Source organism: Sebastes umbrosus, chromosome 2, assembly GCF_015220745.1.
Source record: "Sebastes umbrosus isolate fSebUmb1 chromosome 2, fSebUmb1.pri, whole genome shotgun sequence".
Taxonomy (NCBI): domain Eukaryota; kingdom Metazoa; phylum Chordata; class Actinopteri; order Perciformes; family Sebastidae; genus Sebastes; species Sebastes umbrosus.
In genome coordinates this window covers 30,954,129-30,964,195 of record NC_051270.1, presented here as the reverse complement: position 1 = coordinate 30,964,195, position 10,067 = coordinate 30,954,129, and the positions used below count along the sequence as shown (strand labels likewise).

The following is a 10,067-nucleotide window of genomic DNA, read 5'->3' as shown; positions in this document are numbered from 1 at the left end:
TCAACGTTGACATCTGGTTTCACACAGGACACGAACAGCCGTCTTTTGGGTCCGGTGTTTGTTTGATCCATCCGTCCACCCGATCTCCTCCATACACGACTTAATCGCTATAGCCGTAGAGCCGAGGGGAACTGCAGAGTCATGTGTTAATTCTCTGTGGTTTCATCACTACGAGCAGCTTCTTTCACATACAGGTAGTCATACGATCCATATCCATATGCCATATATCAAAATATTGATTATAGCCGCTATAATTTAGAAAAAAAGTTGTCATGTCTGCATGGGACAATCTGAATGAACCGCTTTGGGTTTTATGCGGTTATATTTGGATTGTCTTACTGAGATACTTCTGTTAATTTGTGCTTAAAAATGAATACAAATTCCCAATTGATTAAAAGTCCAGCGTGTAGGGTTTAGTGGCATCTAGCGATGAGGTTGCAGATTGAAAACCAACTGAATACCCCTCCACTCATCCCTCCCTTTCTAAGCTTGTCGGAGAACTACGGTGGCCTTCAGGTAACGTAAAAATGTGAAAGGCTCTCTCTAGAGCCAGTGTTTGATTTGTCCGTTTTGGGCTACTGTAGAAACATGGTGTACACCGAGAAGAGGACCCCCTCCCTTTGTAGATATAAACGGCTCAATCTAAGCTAATGAAAACACAACAATTCTTAGTTTCAGATGAATATACACTAATGAAACCATATTTATGAATATTATATTCCATTGCTGCTAATAGATCCCCCATAATCGTACACACTGGACCTTTAACATGGTCCCATACTATTCCCAGTACCGATAGTAGTAGTAGTAGTTTTAAAAGTAAATCAAACGACCGCACAGGGACAATAATATCTGAACATTCGTGGATGTTGTCCTTACATGCCCACATGGTATGAATGAGAGAGGGGAGAAGCTCAGTGAGAGCGGAGGGAGCTGCTGCTGGATTCCTGCTGACTAGCAACACGAACAATAAAGGGCTCATTGCTGAGAACAACTCCTCACTTTACAACACTCACGCTGGGCCGCTTTCACACCAATAGTTTGGTTCAGACCAAAGGGAGAAATAGACTCATTGTTGCCTTTCGCTTTTAGTTTATGTAGTCTTCACCCTGACTCATGACAAATGAATCAAGTGACCTGAAGTCACATGAACTGAAAAGTAACACGTTTTGTTGACCTATTCTGCCTCATCAGCAATACACAGATCCACAGAGAGCAGATAGAGCTGCTAGTTGAATTTATCACATCAGCTATTTAGTCATAGCATAACTTTAATAAACTGGTGCAACTTCATTCCACAACTAAGGAATGTTTACTGACACTGACAAGAAAAATCCACCATAAAAAAGTTTAAATATTATTACTGTGATCACATATTTTACACAGGAAATCCAACACTAACTTCTGCCCTCTTTTATGTGAGCATGATTGGCGTTGGTGGAGTTGAGGAGGCTGAACTGCGAGGCCCGCTCTGTATTAAAGCAAAGACAGGAGGCTCTGTGAGATTTCATCAGATCCTTTGGATGAAAGAGTCCGTTTGACAGAGAGACTTAAGAAACCTCCCTAATTTAACACAACTTGCAAAACTAAAGTGAAACTTGATAGCTATTTACCGATTCTGTTTAGGCATAACATTCCCATAAAATCCCTGCTGCCCCAGATTGGAGAGCAATAATTTAACGTTCAAAGGATTAAATGTCTAATTGATTCACTTTTTAGCTCTGTGATTTATGGTTTCCAATGACAACACTTAATATTCCCCACAGATAAAATACCTAAACGCCCTGTGACTTATCTTAGAAGTAATAAAGCTATTGATTAGTGTGGCAGTGAAATCCTTCCTAACAGCATATTTTTAGTTTTCCACTTAAATCACAGAATCACTTTGTTGTAGAGCTGAAGAAGAGAGCCTTGCATCTATTTAATTGCAATGCCTGTTAACTACAACTTTCTCTAAATGGTGAACACTTACACTCTCTTGATATTTATTTGCAATCAAAGGATCAGTTCTCTGATAAAGCAATTAATGTATCTTTTGGCAAAGATGTTGATCTTTTACACAGAAACGCTGCTCTAAACTGTACAAATAAATTAATCACACATTTTTAAACCTTAAAGGGAGATTTGTCAAGTATTTAATACTCTTATCAACATGGGAGTGGGCAGATATGCTTGCTTTATGCAAATGTATGTATATATTTATTATTGGAAATCAATTAACAACATCAAACAATGACAAATATTGTCCAGAAACCCTCACAGGTACTGCATTTAGCATAAAACAATATGCTCAAATCATAACATGGCAAACTGCAGCCCAACAGGCAACAACAGCTGTCAGTGTGTCAGTGTGCTGACTTGACCATGACTTGTCCCAAACTGCATGTGATTATCATAAAGTGGGCATGTCTGTAAAGGGGAGACTCGTGGGTACCCATAGAACCCATTTTCATTCACATATCTTGAGGTCAGAGATCATGGGACACCTTTGAAAATGGCCATGTCAGTTTAGCGCAAGTTATTTAACCTCCTTATCAACAAGCTAGTATGACAATGAATTTACAAATTTGCGTTAAATGCGTTATTATCGCATAACTTTGACAGTCCTAATAATTTTATTTTCATTCTTTAAAAAAGATCATTAACATAAGTTTATATGATTATTTGATTTCAGTTTAACCAATAATTATGAGCTCATTTAGTAGTTAGTTCATTTAAAGGTACAGCGTATCGGATTTGGCGGCATCTAGTGGTGTGGTTGCAGATTACAACCAGGGGGGTTAGGGTTCTGGGGGGCTTGAACCCTAACCCAATAGCGGCGGGGGTGGGTGGATGCCTTTTTGCCTATAGGGCACCAAAAAGGGTGGTGGAAGTCAGACAGCAGCTGGCAGTACCACGGTTTTGCACTCTGCGGCTCACGCTCACGTTACCGCAGTTTCACAAGGTGGAGAACTACGGTGGCCTTCAGGTAACATAAAAAAGTAAAAGCCGAGTGCAAAATGTGGGACGCTGTTCACCTCCCCCAGAGGCTATCCATACCATAATAACACTACTTCAGGAGCAACGGATGTCAGACGGCAGCTGGCGGTACCACGGTTTTGCACTCTGCAGCTCACAAGCAAGTCAGAAAACTACGGTGGCTTTCAGGTAACATAATCGTGAAAGAGCCAGTGTTTCGTTTGTCCGTTCTGCGCTACTGTAGAAACATGGCGGAGCAACATGGCGGAGTCCATGAAGAGGACCCGCTCCCTATGAAGATATGAAGGGCTCATGCTAAGCGAAATACAATGATTCTTATTTTCAAGTGATTAAACACTAATGAAAACACAGTTATGAATATTAAATTCCATTTCTGCTAACAGAATCCATGAAATGTTACACACTGTTCCTTTAAAACATTAGAGCATTTAGATGATAATTGACTCTTTATTTTGACAATAGCATTAGTAGCGCTATATTACTATGTTTCAGATAGATCTAATATGCTGAGTTTGCCTCACCAATAATAATCCTCTGCAGTCAGAACTGAATTTAAATGGAGAGAAAGGTGGGGAGAGTCTGAAGGAAAGCCTGACAGTGTGTGGCACCCTAAGGGACTCCAAGCTATCTTTTATTCATACTAATTAGCTTCTAACTAAATTAACTTCCTCCTCCATAATTTGCAGAGAAAGACATTTCTAATGTGCACCCTCCCTGACTGCGTGCAGACACTCATACACACACACACACACACACACACACACACACACACACACACACACGCACGCACACACGCACACACACACACACGCACACACACACACACACACACACACACTACTGGGAGAAATATAATTTAGGTGTATACATGTGTGCATATGGGGCAAAAACAATGATTATGTATAACAGCAGTCCATTATTGTTCTGCCATACCCAGTTTGCACTGATTTACAAACACAATCTTGTAGATGAGTAGTATTTACACAAATGTGTTATCACCTTATAGTAATGCTTCCTGATGACTGTGTTCATTTCCTACCTTATTATGGATGAGATGTTAAAAACTGTTGTATGAAAAGACATTTTACTTAATACGACATAATCAAGTGAATGCTTATGTTTGCACTATTATATTTTATCGTTATTTTAGTGGTATTTTTATTTGTAAAACAGCCATCTAATTTAATATGTAGCTGAACAGAAACAACATTATATATACCAAATACATAACAAAGTATCTCTGTCTTATATGTATCAACTTATTATTTATGTTAATTTGATATACTATTAATAAGACCTATCTGTAAACAGAGGTGGAAGAAGTGCTCAGATCCTTTACATAAATAGCAGTAGAAATGCCCTTTATTCCAATTTCCACCAATCTGGTGAAACAGCAACTTTACACCAGGCACCAGACCGGAGCTTTAAGCTGTGGGCGAAAAAGTCACAGATTTATACAATAATGAGAGTCTTTTAAGTTTTGAAGATTAAGAAAAAATGTTTGGAATTGATCCAAAGCACTTTTCTTAAGTACCTCTAAATTAGGAACTTCATAACAAAGACAGAAAACTCCCTAGGTCTGCCAACACTTGCCTCAAGCCATCATGAGGCAGGTGGCCAAATCTCCCGATTTTACCAAATTATTGTAGCTGCAGCAAATGGATCATCAGAGGATAAAAGGCTTGCTTGGTGTCCAGATCTTGATGAGGAAATTACAGTAGAAAAATGGTAGGATATTTGTTTATAATCTCAAATTCTTTTCCATTGCCACAAAAGAGGAGCTTCCACTTTGCCCTAAATTGTGTATTTTTGGATGCTTCCCAGTAAACTGTATGCTCAATAATACAAATAAGAAGATGGTTATATCTGTTTACTTGAAGCTAAATATAAAATTGCCTCATCATGAATAGTAGGTTGGGTTGATGGAATGTTGTATTGTCTGACTATGGAGGAAGTTACATTTTGAGTAAAAGGGAAATACAACACCTGATACAACTGTTATCAGGCCATTAAACAGGCGTTATCAGTCGCTATAAGCAGCATAGATATGGGTAATTAGGGGCCTACTACGCCTACTACATTTTAAAGTGAAAGGGATACTTAAAGGCAACACGTTCTAACATGTTGTAAAATTGAATGAAACGTGATGTTTTGAACTCAAACAAAAAGGCTTCTTTAGGTTTAGGCAATACAACTACAACTTCTTTTGGTTTAGGCAATAAAACTACAACTTCTTTAGGTTTAGGCAATAGAACTAAAACTTTAGGTTTAGGAAATAAAACTACAACATCTTTAGGTCTAGGAAAAAAAACAGTTAGGTTTAGGCAATAAAATTACAACTTCTTTAGGTTAGGCATAAAATTAACACTGAGTTAAGTTTAGGAGAAATTATCGTGTCTTGGGTTAAAATAACTAGAAACAACTACACATTTTTTCACATGGGATGTGAACTTTGTTCTTCTGGGTTAAAGTTCTGTGTTTGGTGTCCCATCCATCTTCATCAACCTCTACCCCATATGAACATTTCACACTGTCTATACTCATCACGTAACTTCCGCTTCTGCTCCTGTCATAATTACTACGGTCGCTAGAGGTCGCTGTCATGTTCTTTTATACCTTCTTTAGGTGATCGACCATGTGAATAGATGATAAAAACCTACTAGTTGGTGTAGTAGGCCCCTATTGACCCACATCTATGGGGCTTATAGTAACTGATAACGCCTAATTAATAGCCTGACAACAGAATTTCTGGAGGGGGAAGATTTTGCAAAGACCTTGTAGTGAACTACTGTTAATTTTGATTTACCTTTTTTACTTCTGAGCGGTAAAGTGACAAATTCTTAAAATGAGAAAATACTCATTACTTTTCATTTGTCAAGTATCTAATTCATACAGGAGTATACAAAAATAGGCTTTGCCATGTGTTTATTCATATAGACTATTTATTTATTGAATTACCAGAAAACATGCTATATCATATTATTATCGAGATATGAAATTAACTATATCGTGATAGAAGATTTGGGCTGTATTGCCCAGCCCTAAGTACAAGTATGTCAAAATTTTACTTAATTATAGTACTTGAGTAAATGTACTAAGTTACAGTCCACCACAATCTGCAGCAATGAGATTTGTTTGTATTCAAGGAAACAAATCAAATAAAGATGTCAGAATCTGAATCTGAATCTGAATCCGGTGTCAGAAAACAGCCACGAGGGAGCTGATAGCCAGTAAGAAAATACATGAATAAGAAACTGGTGAATCAAAATAAGTGCATGTGCAAAACGTTGAACATACAGTAGCTAAACAAGATGTCAGGCAAGTTAGAGAGCCAAAAAGAAGAGTCTGAAATCAAGACCAGGTAGAGGGCTGAGAAGATCAGAGAGAATAAAGAGGGAATCTAATCCCGTTGGTGGGGGGGCTTTCTGGAAGGAAGACACAGTCAGGGTCTCACCTGTTTGGAGGACAAAAGCAGGATCGGAGTTGCCCTCGAGAATGATTTGAAAAAGTGAAAAGAAAGACAATGTGAGACAGAAAGTGAGCCAGCTGGAAGAGCAGCTAATGGAAAAAGACAACGTGATCCCCAGCATGAGGCATGAAATACAAGAAATATTAACATACAGTAAGGAAGCTTTGACCAAGAGGTGTCAGAAAAAGACTGAAGTGAATAAAAGAGAGTGAGTGGCCATGAAAGTGCAGTGATCTGGATGAAGAAGGCCAGCACAGCAGAGGAGCTCAAAACCAATCACCAGCCGAGCATGGCCGCTCGGAGCTTGTTAGTTTGAGCCACCTAGCTGCTACGTTAGCACCACAGTAGCTGTTTGGCTAGAAAGACACAACAACTAACCATAATATCTCTATAAATACATTTATTATCAAATTGACACATGATCTATTACAAAGACTAGTGACAGTTATGGAAAATTAAAGTTACATCTCCTCTCTCGTACAATTCCCGAGCCTCCGCCTCCGCGACTACTTCACTCAGAAATTTTAACACTTGAACATACATCAGCGTGATAAGAACTATCTAAAAAGACAGAAACCATCTTTGGGAAAAATGTATTAGATGTGTACTTTGACTTTTTAGTTTGGCCCATGTCCCATCCGCTAGATTTATGACCTATACTGCAGCCAGCCACCAGGGGGCGATCAATATGTTTTGGCTTCACTTTTGGGGAGCTGTCATGTCGTTCATCTTTATATACAGTCTATGGTCAACACCACAACCTCACAGAATAAAGGTCCTGGCCTCCAACCCGGCCAGCTGAATTCTGTCTGTGTAGATTTACAATATTACTGTGTAGTAATATTGTAAATAATTCACTGAATTTCAAATAAAGAACTATCTCTATTAATATATTACGGATAATACAAACTATATTAAATAACACTGTTTAGAAGCACATGGATAGTGTGCAAAAAGTAAAATAACTGAATACCGATTTATATACAGTATTTGTTTAATCAATGCTGATTACAGTATTGTATATACACACAGGGTTAAAGGGATAGTTCATTTTTAATTCAAAACATCCTCATGTTTACTTTACAAATACCGTAGAGGGCACAGTATTTTTACAATCGTAACTTTAAAAAGCAATATTTGGTGACAGACTATAGTGAATTAGCAGATACAGTGGTTATTAAAGATTTAATTAAAATAATCTGTATTGTGTCAGACCTAAGGAATCCACTGTAGAGCTGTAAATGCACTGTACAACTTATACTGGTGAATGTTCTTGCTGAGAAAGAAGTTGCAGAAAGTTTAAGAGAAATCAGTAAAATAATGAGAATTCATCCTCTATCTGCTGTACTGATGACCTCAGCTGACCCTGAGGTGTACAGGACATGTACTAGAAGTACATTTACAAATACCTGTTATACCACAGTTTCTAAAGTATCCTGGAAATATGCAGGACACGTCATACATTCAGAACTGGAGAAAACGTTTTAGCTTTCTTAAAGGAACAGTGTGTAACATTTCGGGGGATCTATTAGCAGAAATGGATTATAATATTCATAACTTTGTTTTCATTAGTGTATAATCACCTGAAACTAAGAATCATTGTGTTTTCGTTAGCTTAGAATGATTCCTTTATATCTACATAGGACGTGGGTCCTCTTCACAGAGTCACCTATGTTGCTCCGCCATGTTTCTACAGTAGCAGAGAATGGACAAACCAAAACACTGGCTCTAGAGAGAGCCTTTCACGTTTTACGTAACCTAAAGGCCACTGTAGTTCTCTAACATCTTGTGAAACTGTGAAAACGTGAGCCGCAGAGTGCAAAACTGTGGTACCGCCATCCGCCGTCTGACTTCCATTGCTCTTAAAGTAGTGTTGTTATGGTATGGATGGCCTCTGAGCGAGGCGAACACCGTTACCATGGTTTTGCATTCAGCGGCTCACACTACCTCAGTCTTGGAAAGGGAGGAATGAGCAGAGGGGTACTCAGTTGGTTGCAATCTGCAATCACACCACTAGATGCCACCAAATCCTACAAACTGTACCTTTAAACATTAACAGGTAACTTCAGGTTTAGGTGTTAGTGGCTTTGAATCAAGAGTACTGCAGTCGTGAAGTATCAACAAAATGAAAACTTAGCCGGTCAGATGCCTGTCACTTATTTCACTGTAGTTACTTTCAATTTGCTAAAAAGAGCAGCCAGGTTCAAGCTCCACTGCCTTAAGATCCATAATGTAGGAAGAAAAACGAGACCTCCACCACTATAAATGTTAATTTTAGATGGTGTAGTTCTGTGCCCCATCACTGTGTAAAATTAGCAAAGGGTTTATTCTCTCTTCCACATGGCCCAGACTCAGACCCCCTCCTCTCTTCCGTTCTTCACACCCACTGTCTCGCATTTTTCAAAATCGTATCATACTGTGGGTGGAAAGAGGCTCAGAATGGATGTTAGATAACGCCAGGCATCTGCTCCATGATTTTTACAGTAAGACTTACACGGTCTAAAATGTCACACCTAGTAAAAACACCAGCTGGTAAACATGCTGACCTCTGTCTTACAGATGTTGATGACACAGAGCAACACTGTTGTGATGAAGCTGTATTGGCTCATCATTCTGTAAATGAGCTTACGGTGCACACATGATCACATCCACGCTGGTGTGTCATGCCTCCTCTCCCCCTCTCAGACACCCTCACTCATCCAGACACCCAACCCCAACACCGGCTATCCATCAAACCACATGAGCCACATGCATACACACACAGACCTTGGCTGGCGACCAGTAGCCACAGGTCACAGATGTCTGTGTGTGGGGGGATGACAGTAATGAATATTGAATAACGGGAGTGATATCTTCGCCATTCCACTCTTACCCTCCAGCCCTTTACCCCCGTGTCAAAGCCAGCCCCATCCGTTTCCTCCAGATGGCAACCTTCGGTCCCTCAGGGACGCCAGAGTCATCACACAGGAAGGATTCCCCAATTATTAGCATCACTGTTGAGAAAATGACTTTTGCTGTTATTACCCAACCCACTCACCAGAAAAAAATGTTGGCACTGTAAGTTTCTGCCACCACGGGATACGTTGAATGAAGACGTTTCAGAAACAAAAATACGTTTCATAAATACGGTTTATATCAATCTTGTATCATGCTTGCAGAAACCATAGGCTGTGTCTAAGAAGTGGGCGTAGTCACCCGTGACCCATTGGTTTGCGGACTGCTGTTCTGCCATCATGGTTTCGTGCCGAGACCAAAATGTTACAATTAACTGTCATGAACTGAAAACACCGTGGTAGCGACCTGTCAATCACAAGGTAGCCACGCCTAAAGCATCCCCTGCTTTATGATCTATTTGACTCTAAATGGGACCATAATTTACTAAATGAACATCATGCTGCATTGAAGAAGACTTGAAACTAGAGATTGAGACCATAAACTCATGTTTACAATGTTTACTGAGGTAATAAATCAAGTGAGAAGTAGGGTCATTTTCTCATAGACTTCATACAATCAGACTTCTTCTTGCAACCAGAGGAGTCGCCCCCTGCTGGCTGTTAGAAAGAATGCAAATGTAAGGCACTTCAGCATTGGCTTCACTTCTCAAACCCAGAGGTAGCCC

General features: G+C 39.4%; 1 long non-coding RNA gene across 1 annotated transcript; it reads right to left on the bottom strand.

Annotated features, from left to right (window-relative positions):
* Positions 1 to 468: 468 nt before the first annotated feature.
* LOC119480637 lies at positions 469 to 3,205 on the bottom strand. Its single transcript, XR_005204974.1, has 3 exons — positions 3,117 to 3,205; positions 1,946 to 1,947; positions 469 to 483 (listed from the first exon to the last, which is right to left on the bottom strand). It is a non-coding gene; the product is annotated as an uncharacterized LOC119480637 (long non-coding RNA).
* Positions 3,206 to 10,067: the final 6,862 nt, after the last annotated feature.